Below are 17,029 nucleotides of genomic sequence, written 5' to 3'. Positions count from 1 at the left end.
CAGGGAGGCTCCGAGTGCCTTTCGGGGCGGCCGGGGAGGCTCCGAGTGCCTTTGTGGGTGGCCACGGAGGCTCCGAGTGCCTTTCGGGGTGGCTGGGGAAGCTCCGAGTGCCTTTCGGGGCGGCCAGGGAGGCTCCGAGTGCCTTTCGGGGCGGCCGGGGAGGCTCTGAGTGCCTTTCGGGGCGGCCGGGCAGGCTCCGAGTGCCTTTGGGGGCGGCTGGCGAGGCTCCGAGTGCCTTTCGGGGAGGCCGGGCCGCCTCCGAGTGCCTTTCGGGGCGGCCGGGGAGGCTCCAAGTGCCTTTTTGGGCAGGTGGGCCGCCTACGAGTGCCTTTTTGGGCGGCCGGGGAGGCTCCGAGTGCCTTTTGGGGTGGCCGGGCAGGCTCCGAGTGCCTTTCGGGGCGGCCGGGCAGGCTCTGAGTGCCTTTCGGGGCGGCCGGGGAGGCTCCGAGTGCCTTTCGGGGTGGCCGGGGAGGCTCCGAGTGCCTTTGTGGGCGGTCGGGCAGGCTCCGAGTGCCTTTTGGGGAGGCCGTGTCGCCTCCCAGTGCCTTTCGGGTCAGCCGGACCGCCTCCAAGTGCCTTTGGGGGCGCCCAGGGAGGCTCTGAGTGCCTTTTGGGGCAGCCGGGAAGCCTCCGAGTGCCTTTCAGGGCGGTCGCGCTGCCTCCGAGTGCCTTTTGGGGCGGCCGGCGAGGCTCTGAGTGCCTTTGTGGGCGGCCGGGGAGGCTCCGAGTGCCTTTTTGGGGCGGCTGGGGAGGCTCCGAGTGCCTTTCGGGGAGGCCGGGGAGGCTCCGAGTGCCTTTGTGGGTGGCCGGGGAGGCTCTGAGTACCTTTCGGGGCGGCCGGTGAGGCTCCGAGTGCCTTTCGGGGCGGCCGGGGAGGCTCCGAGTGCCTTTGGGAGCGGCCAGGACGGCTCCGAGTGCCTTTCGGGGCGGCCGGGCCGCCTCCGAGTGCCTTTCGGGGCGGCTGGGGAGGCTCCGAGTGCCTTTCGGGGAGGCCGGGGAGGCTCCGAGTGCCTTTGTGGGCGGTCGGCGAGGCTCCGAGTGCCTTTCAGGGAGACCGGTCCGCCTCCGAGTGCCTTTCGGGGCGTCCGTGCAGGCTCCGAGTGCCTTTCGGGGTGGCCGGGCAGGCTCCGAGTGCCTTTCGGGGCGGCCGGGCAGGCTCCGAGTGCCTTTTGGGGCGGCCGGGACGGCTCCGAGTGCCTTTTGGGGTGGCCAGGGAGGCTCCGAGTGCCTTTGTGGGCGGCCGGGGAGGCTCCGAGTGCCTTTGTGTACGGCCGGGCCGGCTCCGAGTGCCTTTCGGGGCAGCCGGGCCGCCTCCGAGTGCCTTTGGGGGCGTCTGGGGAGGCTCCGAGTGCCTTTCGGGGCAGCCCTTTCCCCTCCGAGTGCCTTTCGGGGTGTTAGGGCCGGTCCCAGTGCCTTTCGGGGCGGCCGGGCGGCCTCTCAGTGCCTTTCGGGGTGGCCGGGCCGGCTCCGAGTGCCTTTCGGGGCAGCCGGGCAGGCTCCGAGTGCCTTTCGGGGCGGCCGAGGAGGCTCCGAGTGCCTTTCGGGGCAGCCGGGCAGGCTCCGAGTGCCTTTCGGGGCGGCCGGCGAGGCTCCGAGTGCCTTTCGGGGCGGCCGGGGAGGCTCCGAGTGCCTTTGTGGGCGGTCGGCGAGGCTCCGAGTGCCTTTCAGGGAGACCGGTCCGCCTCCGAGTGCCTTTCGGGGCGTCCGTGCAGGCTCCGAGTGCCTTTCGGGGTGGCCGGGCAGGCTCCGAGTGCCTTTCGGGGCGGCCGGGCAGGCTCCGAGTGCCTTTTGGGGCGGCCGGGACGGCTCCGAGTGCCTTTTGGGGTGGCCAGGGAGGCTCCGAGTGCCTTTCGGGGTGGCCGGGGAGGCTCCGAGTGCCTTTGTGGGCGGTCGGGCAGGCTCCGAGTGCCTTTTGGGGAGGCCGTGTCGCCTCCCAGTGCCTTTCGGGTCAGCCGGACCGCCTCCAAGTGCCTTTGGGGGCGCCCAGGGAGGCTCTGAGTGCCTTTTGGGGCAGCCGGGAAGCCTCCGAGTCCCTTTCAGGGCGGTCGCGCTGCCTCCGAGTGCCTTTTGGGGCGGCCGGCGAGGCTCTGAGTGCCTTTGTGGGCGGCCGGGGAGGCTCCGAGTGCCTTTTTGGGGCGGCTGGGGAGGCTCCGAGTGCCTTTCGGGGAGGCCGGGGAGGCTCCGAGTGCCTTTGTGGGTGGCCGGGGAGGCTCTGAGTACCTTTCGGGGCGGCCGGTGAGGCTCCGAGTGCCTTTCGGGGCGGCCGGGGAGGCTCCGAGTGCCTTTGGGAGCGGCCAGGACGGCTCCGAGTGCCTTTCGGGGCGGCCGGGCCGCCTCCGAGTGCCTTTCGGGGCGGCCGGGCCGTATCCGAGTGCCTTTCGGGGCGGCTGGGTCGCCTCCGAGTGCCTTTCGGGGCGGCCGGCGAGGCTCTGAATGCCTTTCGGGGAGGCCGGCGAGGCTCTGAATGCCTTTCGGGGAGGCCGGCGAGGCTCCGAGTGCCTTTCGAGGTGGCTGTTTCCCCTCAAAGTGCATTTCGAGGCGTCCTGCCTGGCTCCGAGTGCCTTTCGGGGCGGCCGGGGAGGCTCCGAGTGCCTTTCGGGGAGGCTGGGCAGGCTCCGAGTGTCTTTCGGGGCGGCCAGGGAGGCTCCGAGTGCCTTTCGGGGCGGCCGTGCAGGCTCCGACTGCCTTTGTGGGTGGCCACGTAGGCTCTGAGTGCCTTTCGGGGCGGCTGGGGAAGCTCCGAGTGCCTTTCGGGGCGGCCGTGGAGGCTCTGAGTGCCTTTCGGGGCGGCCGGCGAGGCTCCGAGTGCCTTTTGGGGCGGCCGGGGAGTCTCCGAGTGCCTTTTAGGGAGGCCGGGCCGCCTCCGAGTGCCTTTCGGGGAGGCCGGTCTGCCTCCGAGTGCCTTTCGGGGCAGCCGGGTCGCCTCTGAGTGCCTTTCGGGGCGGCCGGGGAGGCTCCGAGTGCCTTTCGGGGTGGCCGGGCTGCCTCCGAGTGCCTTTCAGGGAGGCCGGTGAGTCTCCGAGTGCCTTTTGGGGCGGCCAGGGAGGCTCTGAGTGCCTTTCGGGGCGGCCGGGCCGGCTCCGAGTGCCTTTCGGGGCGGCCAGGGAGGCTCCAAGTGCCTTTCGGAGTGGCCGGGGAGGCTCCGAGTGCCTTTCTGGTAGGCCGTGTCGCCTCCGAGTGCCTTTCGGGGCAGCCGAACCGCCTCCAAGTGCCTTTGGGGGCGGCCGGGGAGGCTCCGAGTGCCTTTGGGGGCGGCCGGGGAGGCTCCGAGTACCTTTCGGGGCGGCCGGGCTGCCTCCGAGTGCCTTTCGGAACGGCCGGGGAGGCTCCGAGTGCCTTTTGGGGATGCCGGGGAGGCTCCGAGTGTCTTTTTCGGGTGGCCGGGACGGCTTCGAGCGCCTTTCGGGGCGGCCGGGGAGGCTCCGAGTGCCTTTGTGGACGGCCAGGGAGGCTCCGAGTGCCTTTCGGGGAGGCCGGGGAGGCTGCGAGTGCCTTTCGGGGCGGCCGGGCTGCCTCCGAGTGCCTTTCGGGGCGGCCGGGGAGGCTCCGAGTGCCTTTGTGGGCGGTCGGCGAGTCTCCGAGTGCCTTTCAGGGAGACCGGTCCGCCTCCGAGTGCCTTTTGGGGTGGCCGGTGAGGCTCCGAGTGCCTTTTGGGGTGGCCGGGGAGGCTCCGAGTGCCTTTTGGGGCGGCCGGGCAGGCTCCGAGTGCCTTTTGGGGCGGCCGGGACGGCTCCGAGTGCCTTTTGGGGTGGCCAGGGAGGCTCCGAGTGCCTTTGTGGGCGGCCGGGGAGGCTCCGAGTGCCTTTGTGTACGGCCGGGCCGGCTCCGAGTGCCTTTCGGGGCAGCCGGGCCGCCTCCGAGTGCCTTTGGGGGCGTCTGGGGAGGCTCCGAGTGCCTTTCGGGGCAGCCCTTTCCCCTCCGAGTGCCTTTCGGGGTGTTAGGGCCGGTCCCAGTGCCTTTCGGGGCGGCCGGGCGGCCTCTCAGTGCCTTTCGGGGTGGCCGGGCCGGCTCCGAGTGCCTTTCGGGGCAGCCGGGCAGGCTCCGAGTGCCTTTCGGGGCGGCCGAGGAGGCTCCGAGTGCCTTTCGGGGCGGCCGGCGAGGCTCCGAGTGCCTTTGTGGGCAGCCAGGCCACCTCCGAGTGCCTTTCGGAGAGGCCGGTCTGCCTCCGAGTGCCTTTCGGGGCAGCCGGGTCGCCTCTGAGTGCCTCTCGGGGCGGCCGGGGAGGCTCCGAGTGCCTTTCGGGGTGGCCGGGCTGCCTCCGAGTGCCTTTCAGGGAGGCCGGTGAATCTCTGAGTGCCTTTCGGGGCAGCCGTGGAGGCTCCGAGTGCCTTTTGGGGCGGCCGGGGAGGCTCCGAGTGCCTTTCGGGGCGTCCGGGGAGTCTCCGAGTGCCTTTCGGGGCGGCCGGGACGGCTCCGAGTGCCTTTTGGGGCGGCCAGGACGGCTCCGAGTGCCTTTTGGGGTGGCCGGGCCGCCTCCGAGTGCCTTTTGGGGCAGCTAGGGAGGCTCCGAGTGCCTTTCGGGGCGGCCGGGGAGGCTCCGAGTGCCTTTTGGGGTGGCCGGGCAGGCTCCGAGTGCCTTTCGGGGCGGTCGGGGGGGCTCCGAGTGCCTTTGTGGACGGCCAGGGAGGCTCCGAGTGCCTTTCGGGGAGGCCGGTGAGGCTCCGAGTGCCTTTCGGGGAGGCCGGGCCGCCTCCGAGTGCCTTTCGGGGCGGCCGGCCCTCCCGAGTGCCTTTCGGGGTGGCCGGGCCGCCTCCGAGTGCCTTTGTGGGCGGCCGGTGAGGCTCCGAATGCCTTTCGGGGAGGCCGGGCCGCCTCCGAGTGCCTTTCAGGGAGGCCGGGGAGGCTCCGAGTGCCTTTTGGGGTGGCCGGGCCGCCTCCGAGTGCCTTTTGGGGCGGCCAGGGAGGCTCCGAGTGCCTTTGTGGGCAGCCGGGGAGGCTCCGAGTGCCTTTCGGGGCATCCGGGGAGGCTCCGAGTGCCTTTTGGGGCGGCCGGGGAGGCTCCGAGTGCCTTTGGGGGCGGCCAGGGAGGCTCCGAGTGCCTTTTGGGGTGGCCGGGCCGCCTCCGAGTGCCTTTTGGGGAGGCCGTGCAGGCTCCGAGTGCCTTTTGGGGCAGCTAGGGAGGCTCCGAGTGCCTTTTCGGGGAGGCCGGGGAGGCTCCGAGTGCCTTTCGGGGCGGCCGGCGAGGCTCCGAGTGCCTTTCGGGGCAGCCGTTCCCCCTCCGAGTGCCTTTTGGGGCAGCTAGGGAGGCTCCGAGTGCCTTTCGGGGCGGCCGGGGAGGCTCCGAGTGCCTTTTGGGGTGGCCGGGCAGGCTCCGAGTGCCTTTCGGGGCGGTCGGGGGGGCTCCGAGTGCCTTTGTGGACGGCCAGGGAGGCTCCGAGTGCCTTTCGGGGAGGCCGGTGAGGCTCCGAGTGCCTTTCGGGGAGGCCGGGCCGCCTCCGAGTGCCTTTCGGGGCGGCCGGCCCTCCCGAGTGCCTTTCGGGGTGGCCGGGCCGCCTCCGAGTGCCTTTGTGGGCGGCCGGTGAGGCTCCGAATGCCTTTCGGGGAGGCCGGGCCGCCTCCGAGTGCCTTTTCTGGAGGCCGGGGAGGCTCCGAGTGCCTTTTGGGGTGGCCGGGCCGCCTCCGAGTGCCTTTTGGGGCGGCCAGGGAGGCTCCGAATGCCTTTGTGGGCAGCCGGGGAGGCTCCGAGTGCCTTTCGGGGCATCCGGGGAGGCTCCGAGTGCCTTTTGGGGCGGCCGGGGAGGCTCCGAGTGCCTTTCGGGGCATCCGGGGAGGCTCCCAGTGCCTTTTGGGGTGGCCGGGCCGCCTCCGAGTGCCTTTTGGGGAGGCCGTGCAGGCTCCGAGTGCCTTTCGGGCAGCTAGGGAGGCTCCGAGTGCCTTTTCGGGGAGGCCGGGGAGGCTCCGAGTGCCTTTCGGGGCGGCCGGCGAGGCTCCGAGTGCCTTTCGGGGCAGCCGTTCCCCCTCCGAGTGCCTTTCGGGGCGGCTGGGCCGGTCCCACTGCCTTTCGGGGCGGCCGGGCCGGCTCTGTGTGCCTTTCGGGGAGGCCGGGGAGCCTCCGAGTGCCTTTCAGGGAGGCCGGGTCGCCTCCCAGTGCCTTTCGGGACGGCCAGGGAGGCTCCGAGTGCCTTTGGGGGCAGCCGGCGAGGCTCCGAGTACCTTTCGGGGAGGCCGGGGAGGCTCCGAGTGCTTTTCGGGGCAGCCGGTCGCCTCCGAGTGCCTTTCGGGGCGGCCGGGCCGGCTCCGAGTGCCTTTTGGGGTGGCCGGGCAGGCTCCGAGTGCCTTTCGGGGCGGCCGGGGAGGCTCCGAGTGCCTTTGTGGACGGCCAGGGAGGCTCCGAGTGCCTTTTGGGGAGGCCGGGGAGGCTGCGAGTGCCTTTCGGGGCGGCCGGGCTGCCTCCGAGTGCCTTTCGGGGCGTCTGGGGAGGCTCCGAGTGCCTTTGTGGCGGCCAGGGAGGCTCCGAGTGCCTTTCCGGGTGGCCGGGGCGGTTCCGAGTGCCTTTCGGGGCGGCCGGGGAGGCTCCGAGTGCCTTTCGGGGAGGCCGGGCTGCCTCCGAGTACCTTTTGGGGCGGCCAGGCTACCTCCGAGTGCCTTTTGGGACGGCCAGCGAGGCTCCGAGTGCCTTTGTGGGCGGCCGGGCCGCCTCCGAGTGCCTTTTGGGGTAGCTGGGGAGGCTCCGAGTGCCTTTTCGGGCAGCTGGAGAGGCTCCGAGTGCCTTTGTGGGCGGCCGGGGAGGCTCTGAGTGCCTTTCGGGGCGTCCGTGCAGGCTCCGAGTGCCTTTCGGGGTGGCCATGGAGGCTCTGAGTGCCTTTCGGGGTGGCTGGGGAGGCTCCGAGTGCCTTTTGGGGCGGCCGGGGAGGCTCCGAGTGCCTTTCGGGGCGGCCGGGGGGGCTATGAGTGCCTTTCGAGGCGGCCGGGGAGGCTCCGAGTGCCTTTTGGGGTGGCCGGGCCTTCTCCGAGTGCCTTTCGGGGCGGCCAGGCTACCTCTGAGTGCCCTTTGGGGCGTCCAGCGAGGCTCCGAGTGCCTTTGTGGGCGGCCGGGCCGGCTCCGAGTGCCTTTTGGGGCAGCTGGGGAGGCTCCGAGTGCCTTTTCGGGCAGCTGGGGAGGCTCCGAGTGCCTTTCGGGGCGGCCGGAGAGGCTCCGAGTGCCTTTCGGGGCAGCTGGGAAGGCTCCGAGTGCCTTTTGGGGCGGCCAGGGAGGCTCCGAGTGCCTTTGTCGGCGGCCGGGGAGGCTCCGAGTGCCTTTCAGGGCGTCTGGGGAGGCTCCGAGTGCCTTTCGGGGCAGCCCTTCCCCCTCCGAGTGCCTTTCGGGGCGTCAGAGCCGGTCCCAGTGCCTTTCGGGGAGGCCGGGCAGCCTCTCAGTGCCTTTCGGGGAGGCCGGGCCGGCTCCGAGTGCCTTTCGGGGTGGCCGGGCAGGCTCCGAGTGCCTTTGGGGGCAGCCGTTCCCCCTCCGAGTGCCTTTCGGGGAGGCCGGGCTGCCTCCCAGAGCCTTTCGGGGCAGCCGGCGAGGCTCTGACTGCCTTTCGGGGAGGCCGGGCCGCCTCCGAGTGCCTTTCGGGGCGGCCGGACCGCCTCCCAGTGCCTTTGGGGGCGGCTGGGCCGGCTCCGAGTGCCTTTTGGGGTGGCCGGGCAGGCTCCGAGTGCCTTTCGGGGCGGCCGGTCGCCTCCGAGTGCCTTTCGGGGTGGTCGGGGAGGCTCCGAGTGCCTTTGGGGGAGGCCGGGCCGCCTCCGAGTGCCTTTCGGGGAGGCTGGGCCGCCTCCGAGTGCCTTTTGGGGCGGCCAGGGAGGCTCCGAGTGCCTTTCGGGGCGGCCGGGGAGGCTCCGAGTGCCTTTGTGGGTGGCCACGGAGGCTCCGAGTGCCTTTCGGGGCATCCGGGGAGGCTCCGAGTGCCTTTCGGGGCGGCCGTTCACCTCCGAGTGCCTTTCGGGGTGGTCGGGGAGGCTCCGAGTGCCTTTGTGGACGGCCAGGGAGGCTCCGAGTGCCTTTCGGGGCGGCCGGGGAGGCTCCGAGTGCCTTTGTGGGTGGCCACGGAGGCTCCGAGTGCCTTTCGGGGTGGCTGGGGAAGCTCCGAGTGCCTTTCGGGGCGGCCAGGGAGGCTCCGAGTGCCTTTCGGGGCGGCCGGGGAGGCTCTGAGTGCCTTTCGGGGCGGCCGGGCAGGCTCCGAGTGCCTTTGGGGGCGGCTGGCGAGGCTCCGAGTGCCTTTCGGGGAGGCCGGGCCGCCTCCGAGTGCCTTTCGGGGCGGCCGGGGAGGCTCCAAGTGCCTTTTTGGGCAGGTGGGCCGCCTACGAGTGCCTTTTTGGGCGGCCAGGGAGGCTCCGAGTGCCTTTTGGGGTGGCCGGGCAGGCTCCGAGTGCCTTTCGGGGCGGCCGGGCAGGCTCTGAGTGCCTTTCGGGGCGGCCGGGGAGGCTCCGAGTGCCTTTCGGGGTGGCCGGGGAGGCTCCGAGTGCCTTTGTGGGCGGTCGGGCAGGCTCCGAGTGCCTTTTGGGGAGGCCGTGTCGCCTCCCAGTGCCTTTCGGGTCAGCCGGACCGCCTCCAAGTGCCTTTGGGGGCGCCCAGGGAGGCTCTGAGTGCCTTTTGGGGCAGCCGGGAAGCCTCCGAGTCCCTTTCAGGGCGGTCGCGCTGCCTCCGAGTGCCTTTTGGGGCGGCCGGCGAGGCTCTGAGTGCCTTTGTGGGCGGCCGGGGAGGCTCCGAGTGCCTTTTTGGGGCGGCTGGGGAGGCTCCGAGTGCCTTTCGGGGAGGCCGGGGAGGCTCCGAGTGCCTTTGTGGGTGGCCGGGGAGGCTCTGAGTACCTTTCGGGGCGGCCGGTGAGGCTCCGAGTGCCTTTCGGGGCGGCCGGGGAGGCTCCGAGTGCCTTTGGGAGCGGCCAGGACGGCTCCGAGTGCCTTTCGGGGCGGCCGGGCCACCTCCGAGTGCCTTTCGGGGCGGCCGGGCCGTATCCGAGTGCCTTTCGGGGCGGCTGGGTCGCCTCCGAGTGCCTTTCGGGGCGGCCGGCGAGGCTCTGAATGCCTTTCGGGGAGGCCGGCGAGGCTCTGAATGCCTTTCGGGGAGGCCGGCGAGGCTCCGAGTGCCTTTCGAGGTGGCTGTTTCCCCTCAAAGTGCATTTCGAGGCGTCCTGCCTGGCTCCGAGTGCCTTTCGGGGCGGCCGGGGAGGCTCCGAGTGCCTTTCGGGGAGGCTGGGCAGGCTCCGAGTGTCTTTCGGGGCGGCCAGGGAGGCTCCGAGTGCCTTTCGGGGCGGCCGTGCAGGCTCCGACTGCCTTTGTGGGTGGCCACGTAGGCTCTGAGTGCCTTTCGGGGCGGCTGGGGAAGCTCCGAGTGCCTTTCGGGGCGGCCGTGGAGGCTCTGAGTGCCTTTCGGGGCGGCCGGCGAGGCTCCGAGTGCCTTTTGGGGCGGCCGGGGAGTCTCCGAGTGCCTTTTAGGGAGGCCGGGCCGCCTCCGAGTGCCTTTCGGGGAGGCCGGTCTGCCTCCGAGTGCCTTTCGGGGCAGCCGGGTCGCCTCTGAGTGCCTTTTGGGGCGGCCGGGGAGGCTCCGAGTGCCTTTCGGGGTGGCCGGGCTGCCTCCGAGTGCCTTTCAGGGAGGCCGGTGAGTCTCCGAGTGCCTTTTGGGGCGGCCAGGGAGGCTCTGAGTGCCTTTCGGGGCGGCCGGGCCGGCTCCGAGTGCCTTTTGGGGCGGCCAGGGAGGCTCCAAGTGCCTTTCGGAGTGGCCGGGGAGGCTCCGAGTGCCTTTCTGGTAGGCCGTGTCGCCTCCGAGTGCCTTTCGGGGCAGCCGAACCGCCTCCAAGTGCCTTTGGGGGCGGCCGGGGAGGCTCCGAGTGCCTTTGGGGGCGGCCGGGGAGGCTCCGAGTACCTTTCGGGGCGGCCGGGCAGGCTCCAAGTGCCTTTTGGGGATGCCGGGGAGGCTCCGAGTGTCTTTTTCGGGCGGCCGGGACGGCTTCGAGTGTCTTTTTCGGGTGGCCGGGACGGCTTCGAGCGCCTTTCGGGGCGGCCGGGGAGGCTCCGAGTGCCTTTGTGGACGGCCAGGGAGGCTCCGAGTGCCTTTCGGGGAGGCCGGGGAGGCTGCGAGTGCCTTTCGGGGCGGCCGGGCTGCCTCCGAGTGCCTTTCGGGGCGGCCGGGGAGGCTCCGAGTGCCTTTGTGGGCGGTCGGCGAGGCTCCGAGTGCCTTTCAGGGAGACCGGTCCGCCTCCGAGTGCCTTTCGGGGCGTCCGTGCAGGCTCCGAGTGCCTTTCGGGGTGGCCGGGCAGGCTCCGAGTGCCTTTCGGGGCGGCCGGGCAGGCTCCGAGTGCCTTTTGGGGCGGCCGGGACGGCTCCGAGTGCCTTTTGGGGTGGCCAGGGAGGCTCCGAGTGCCTTTGTGGGCGGCCGGGGAGGCTCCGAGTGCCTTTGTGTACGGCCGGGCCGGCTCCGAGTGCCTTTCGGGGCAGCCGGGCCGCCTCCGAGTGCCTTTGGGGGCGTCTGGGGAGGCTCCGAGTGCCTTTCGGGGCAGCCCTTTCCCCTCCGAGTGCCTTTCGGGGTGTTAGGGCCGGTCCCAGTGCCTTTCGGGGCGGCCGGGCGGCCTCTCAGTGCCTTTTGGGGTGGCCGGGCCGGCTCCGAGTGCCTTTCGGGGCAGCCGGGCAGGCTCCGAGTGCCTTTCGGGGCGGCCGAGGAGGCTCCGAGTGCCTTTCGGGGCGGCCGGCGAGGCTCCGAGTGCCTTTGTGGGCAGCCAGGCCACCTCCGAGTGCCTTTCGGGGAGGCCGGTCTGCCTCCGAGTGCCTTTCGGGGCAGCCGGGTCGCCTCTGAGTGCCTCTCGGGGCGGCCGGGGAGGCTCCGAGTGCCTTTCGGGGTGGCCGGGCTGCCTCCGAGTGCCTTTCAGGGAGGCCGGTGAGTCTCTGAGTGCCTTTCGGGGCAGCCGTGGAGGCTCCGAGTGCCTTTTGGGGCGGCCGGGGAGGCTCCGAGTGCCTTTTGGGGCAGCTAGGGAGGCTCCGAGTGCCTTTTCGGGGAGGCCGGGGAGGCTCCGAGTGCCTTTCGGGGCGGCCGGCGAGGCTCCGAGTGCCTTTCGGGGCAGCCGTTCCCCCTCCGAGTGCCTTTTGGGGCAGCTAGGGAGGCTCCGAGTGCCTTTCGGGGCGGCCGGGGAGGCTCCGAGTGCCTTTTGGGGTGGCCGGGCAGGCTCCGAGTGCCTTTCGGGGCGGTCGGGGGGGCTCCGAGTGCCTTTGTGGACGGCCAGGGAGGCTCCGAGTGCCTTTCGGGGAGGCCGGTGAGGCTCCGAGTGCCTTTCGGGGAGGCCGGGCCGCCTCCGAGTGCCTTTCGGGGCGGCCGGCCCTCCCGAGTGCCTTTCGGGGTGGCCGGGCCGCCTCCGAGTGCCTTTGTGGGCGGCCGGTGAGGCTCCGAATGCCTTTCGGGGAGGCCGGGCCGCCTCCGAGTGCCTTTTGTGGAGGCCGGGGAGGCTCCGAGTGCCTTTTGGGGTGGCCGGGCCGCCTCCGAGTGCCTTTTGGGGCGGCCAGGGAGGCTCCGAGTGCCTTTGTGGGCAGCCGGGGAGGCTCCGAGTGCCTTTCGGGGCATCCGGGGAGGCTCCGAGTGCCTTTTGGGGCGGCCGGGGAGGCTCCGAGTGCCTTTGGGGGCGGCCAGGGAGGCTCCCAGTGCCTTTTGGGGTGGCCGGGCCGCCTCCGAGTGTCTTTTGGGGAGGCCGTGCAGGCTCCGAGTGCCTTTCGGGCAGCTAGGGAGGCTCCGAGTGCCTTTTCGGGGAGGCCGGGGAGGCTCCGAGTGCCTTTCGGGGCGGCCGGCGAGGCTCCGAGTGCCTTTCGGGGCAGCCGTTCCCCCTCCGAGTGCCTTTCGGGGCGGCTGGGCCGGTCCCACTGCCTTTCGGGGCGGCCGGGCCGGCTCTGTGTGCCTTTCGGGGAGGCCGGGGAGCCTCCGAGTGCCTTTCAGGGAGGCCGGGTCGCCTCCCAGTGCCTTTCGGGACGGCCAGGGAGGCTCCGAGTGCCTTTGGGGGCAGCCGGCGAGGCTCCGAGTACCTTTCGGGGAGGCCGGGGAGGCTCCGAGTGCTTTTCGGGGCAGCCGGTCGCCTCCGAGTGCCTTTCGGGGCGGCCGGGCCGGCTCCGAGTGCCTTTTGGGGTGGCCGGGCAGGCTCCGAGTGCCTTTCGGGGCGGCCGGGGAGGCTCCGAGTGCCTTTGTGGACGGCCAGGGAGGCTCCGAGTGCCTTTTGGGGAGGCCGGGGAGGCTGCGAGTGCCTTTCGGGGCGGCCGGGCTGCCTCCGAGTGCCTTTCGGGGCGTCTGGGGAGGCTCCGAGTGCCTTTGTGGCGGCCAGGGAGGCTCCGAGTGCCTTTCCGGGTGGCCGGGGCGGTTCCGAGTGCCTTTCGGGGCGGCCGGGGAGGCTCCGAGTGCCTTTCGGGGAGGCCGGGCTGCCTCCGAGTACCTTTTGGGGCGGCCAGGCTACCTCCGAGTGCCTTTTGGGACGGCCAGCGAGGCTCCGAGTGCCTTTGTGGGCGGCCGGGCCGCCTCCGAGTGCCTTTTGGGGTAGCTGGGGAGGCTCCGAGTGCCTTTTCGGGCAGCTGGAGAGGCTCCGAGTGCCTTTGTGGGCGGCCGGGGAGGCTCTGAGTGCCTTTCGGGGCGTCCGTGCAGGCTCCGAGTGCCTTTCGGGGTGGCCATGGAGGCTCTGAGTGCCTTTCGGGGTGGCTGGGGAGGCTCCGAGTGCCTTTTGGGGCGGCCGGGGAGGCTCCGAGTGCCTTTCGGGGCGGCCGGGGGGGCTATGAGTGCCTTTCGAGGCGGCCGGGGAGGCTCCGAGTGCCTTTTGGGGTGGCCGGGCCTTCTCCGAGTGCCTTTCGGGGCGGCCAGGCTACCTCTGAGTGCCCTTTGGGGCGTCCAGCGAGGCTCCGAGTGCCTTTGTGGGCGGCCGGGCCGGCTCCGAGTGCCTTTTGGGGCAGCTGGGGAGGCTCCGAGTGCCTTTTCGGGCAGCTGGGGAGGCTCCGAGTGCCTTTCGGGGCGGCCGGAGAGGCTCCGAGTGCCTTTCGGGGCAGCTGGGAAGGCTCCGAGTGCCTTTTGGGGCGGCCAGGGAGGCTCCGAGTGCCTTTGTCGGCGGCCGGGGAGGCTCCGAGTGCCTTTCAGGGCGTCTGGGGAGGCTCCGAGTGCCTTTCGGGGCAGCCCTTCCCCCTCCGAGTGCCTTTCGGGGCGTCAGAGCCGGTCCCAGTGCCTTTCGGGGAGGCCGGGCAGCCTCTCAGTGCCTTTCGGGGAGGCCGGGCCGGCTCCGAGTGCCTTTCGGGGTGGCCGGGCAGGCTCCGAGTGCCTTTGGGGGCAGCCGTTCCCCCTCCGAGTGCCTTTCGGGGAGGCCGGGCTGCCTCCCAGAGCCTTTCGGGGCAGCCGGCGAGGCTCTGACTGCCTTTCGGGGAGGCCGGGCCGCCTCCGAGTGCCTTTCGGGGCGGCCGGACCGCCTCCCAGTGCCTTTGGGGGCGGCTGGGCCGGCTCCGAGTGCCTTTTGGGGTGGCCGGGCAGGCTCCGAGTGCCTTTCGGGGCGGCCGGTCGCCTCCGAGTGCCTTTCGGGGTGGTCGGGGAGGCTCCGAGTGCCTTTGGGGGAGGCCGGGCCGCCTCCGAGTGCCTTTCGGGGAGGCTGGGCCGCCTCCGAGTGCCTTTTGGGGCGGCCAGGGAGGCTCCGAGTGCCTTTCGGGGCGGCCGGGGAGGCTCCGAGTGCCTTTGTGGGTGGCCACGGAGGCTCCGAGTGCCTTTCGGGGCATCCGGGGAGGCTCCGAGTGCCTTTCGGGGCGGCCGTTCACCTCCGAGTGCCTTTCGGGGTGGTCGGGGAGGCTCCGAGTGCCTTTGTGGACGGCCAGGGAGGCTCCGAGTGCCTTTCGGGGCGGCCGGGGAGGCTCCGAGTGCCTTTGTGGGTGGCCACGGAGGCTCCGAGTGCCTTTCGGGGTGGCTGGGGAAGCTCCGAGTGCCTTTCGGGGCGGCCAGGGAGGCTCCGAGTGCCTTTCGGGGCGGCCGGGGAGGCTCTGAGTGCCTTTCGGGGCGGCCGGGCAGGCTCCGAGTGCCTTTGGGGGCGGCTGGCGAGGCTCCGAGTGCCTTTCGGGGAGGCCGGGCCGCCTCCGAGTGCCTTTCGGGGCGGCCGGGGAGGCTCCAAGTGCCTTTTTGGGCAGGTGGACCGCCTACGAGTGCCTTTTTGGGCGGCCGGGGAGGCTCCGAGTGCCTTTTGGGGTGGCCGGGCAGGCTCCGAGTGCCTTTCGGGGCGGCCGGGCAGGCTCTGAGTGCCTTTCGGGGCGGCCGGGGAGGCTCCGAGTGCCTTTCGGGGTGGCCGGGGAGGCTCCGAGTGCCTTTGTGGGCGGTCGGGCAGGCTCCGAGTGCCTTTTGGGGAGGCCGTGTCGCCTCCCAGTGCCTTTCGGGTCAGCCGGACCGCCTCCAAGTGCCTTTGGGGGCGCCCAGGGAGGCTCTGAGTGCCTTTTGGGGCAGCCGGGAAGCCTCCGAGTCCCTTTCAGGGCGGTCGCGCTGCCTCCGAGTGCCTTTTGGGGCGGCCGGCGAGGCTCTGAGTGCCTTTGTGGGCGGCCGGGGAGGCTCCGAGTGCCTTTTTGGGGCGGCTGGGGAGGCTCCGAGTGCCTTTCGGGGAGGCCGGGGAGGCTCCGAGTGCCTTTGTGGGTGGCCGGGGAGGCTCTGAGTACCTTTCGGGGCGGCCGGTGAGGCTCCGAGTGCCTTTCGGGGCGGCCGGGGAGGCTCCGAGTGCCTTTGGGAGCGGCCAGGACGGCTCCGAGTGCCTTTCGGGGCGGCCGGGCCACCTCCGAGTGCCTTTCGGGGCGGCCGGGCCGTATCCGAGTGCCTTTCGGGGCGGCTGGGTCGCCTCCGAGTGCCTTTCGGGGCGGCCGGCGAGGCTCTGAATGCCTTTCGGGGAGGCCGGCGAGGCTCTGAATGCCTTTCGGGGAGGCCGGCGAGGCTCCGAGTGCCTTTCGAGGTGGCTGTTTCCCCTCAAAGTGCATTTCGAGGCGTCCTGCCTGGCTCCGAGTGCCTTTCGGGGCGGCCGGGGAGGCTCCGAGTGCCTTTCGGGGAGGCTGGGCAGGCTCCGAGTGTCTTTCGGGGCGGCCAGGGAGGCTCCGAGTGCCTTTCGGGGCGGCCGTGCAGGCTCCGACTGCCTTTGTGGGTGGCCACGTAGGCTCTGAGTGCCTTTCGGGGCGGCTGGGGAAGCTCCGAGTGCCTTTCGGGGCGGCCGTGGAGGCTCTGAGTGCCTTTCGGGGCGGCCGGCGAGGCTCCGAGTGCCTTTTGGGGCGGCCGGGGAGTCTCCGAGTGCCTTTTAGGGAGGCCGGGCCGCCTCCGAGTGCCTTTCGGGGAGGCCGGTCTGCCTCCGAGTGCCTTTCGGGGCAGCCGGGTCGCCTCTGAGTGCCTTTCGGGGCGGCCGGGGAGGCTCCGAGTGCCTTTCGGGGTGGCCGGGCTGCCTCCGAGTGCCTTTCAGGGAGGCCGGTGAGTCTCCGAGTGCCTTTTGGGGCGGCCAGGGAGGCTCTGAGTGCCTTTCGGGGCGGCCGGGCCGGCTCCGAGTGCCTTTCGGGGCGGCCAGGGAGGCTCCAAGTGCCTTTCGGAGTGGCCGGGGAGGCTCCGAGTGCCTTTCTGGTAGGCCGTGTCGCCTCCGAGTGCCTTTCGGGGCAGCCGAACCGCCTCCAAGTGCCTTTGGGGGCGGCCGGGGAGGCTCCGAGTGCCTTTGGGGGCGGCCGGGGAGGCTCCGAGTACCTTTCGGGGCGGCCGGGCTGCCTCCGAGTGCCTTTCGGAACGGCCGGGGAGGCTCCGAGTGCCTTTTGGGGATGCCGGGGAGGCTCCGAGTGTCTTTTTCGGGTGGCCGGGACGGCTTCGAGCGCCTTTCGGGGCGGCCGGGGAGGCTCCGAGTGCCTTTGTGGACGGCCAGGGAGGCTCCGAGTGCCTTTCGGGGAGGCCGGGGAGGCTGCGAGTGCCTTTCGGGGCGGCCGGGCTGCCTCCGAGTGCCTTTCGGGGCGGCCGGGGAGGCTCCGAGTGCCTTTGTGGGCGGTCGGCGAGGCTCCGAGTGCCTTTCAGGGAGACCGGTCCGCCTCCGAGTGCCTTTCGGGGCGTCCGTGCAGGCTCCGAGTGCCTTTCGGGGTGGCCGGGCAGGCTCCGAGTGCCTTTCGGGGCGGCCGGGCAGGCTCCGAGTGCCTTTTGGGGCGGCCGGGACGGCTCCGAGTGCCTTTTGGGGTGGCCAGGGAGGCTCCGAGTGCCTTTGTGGGCGGCCGGGGAGGCTCCGAGTGCCTTTGTGTACGGCCGGGCCGGCTCCGAGTGCCTTTCGGGGCAGCCGGGCCGCCTCCGAGTGCCTTTGGGGGCGTCTGGGGAGGCTCCGAGTGCCTTTCGGGGCAGCCCTTTCCCCTCCGAGTGCCTTTCGGGGTGTTAGGGCCGGTCCCAGTGCCTTTCGGGGCGGCCGGGCGGCCTCTCAGTGCCTTTCGGGGTGGCCGGGCCGGCTCCGAGTGCCTTTCGGGGCAGCCGGGCAGGCTCCGAGTGCCTTTCGGGGCGGCCGAGGAGGCTCCGAGTGCCTTTCGGGGCGGCCGGCGAGGCTCCGAGTGCCTTTGTGGGCAGCCAGGCCACCTCCGAGTGCCTTTCGGGGAGGCCGGTCTGCCTCCGAGTGCCTTTCGGGGCAGCCGGGTCGCCTCTGAGTGCCTCTCGGGGCGGCCGGGGAGGCTCCGAGTGCCTTTCGGGGTGGCCGGGCTGCCTCCGAGTGCCTTTCAGGGAGGCCGGTGAGTCTCTGAGTGCCTTTCGGGGCAGCCGTGGAGGCTCCGAGTGCCTTTTGGGGCGGCCGGGGAGGCTCCGAGTGCCTTTCGGGGCGTCCGGGGAGTCTCCGAGTGCCTTTCGGGGCGGCCGGGACGGCTCCGAGTGCCTTTTGGGGCGGCCAGGACGGCTCCGAGTGCCTTTTGGGGTGGCCGGGCCGCCTCCGAGTGCCTTTTGGGGCAGCTAGGGAGGCTCCGAGTGCCTTTCGGGGCGGCCGGGGAGGCTCCGAGTGCCTTTTGGGGTGGCCGGGCAGGCTCCGAGTGCCTTTCGGGGCGGTCGGGGGGGCTCCGAGTGCCTTTGTGGACGGCCAGGGAGGCTCCGAGTGCCTTT

This window comes from Struthio camelus, chromosome 33 (genome assembly GCF_040807025.1).
Source record: "Struthio camelus isolate bStrCam1 chromosome 33, bStrCam1.hap1, whole genome shotgun sequence".
Classification (NCBI taxonomy): Eukaryota; Metazoa; Chordata; class Aves; order Struthioniformes; family Struthionidae; genus Struthio; species Struthio camelus.
Note: the sequence above shows the minus strand (reverse complement) of the source record.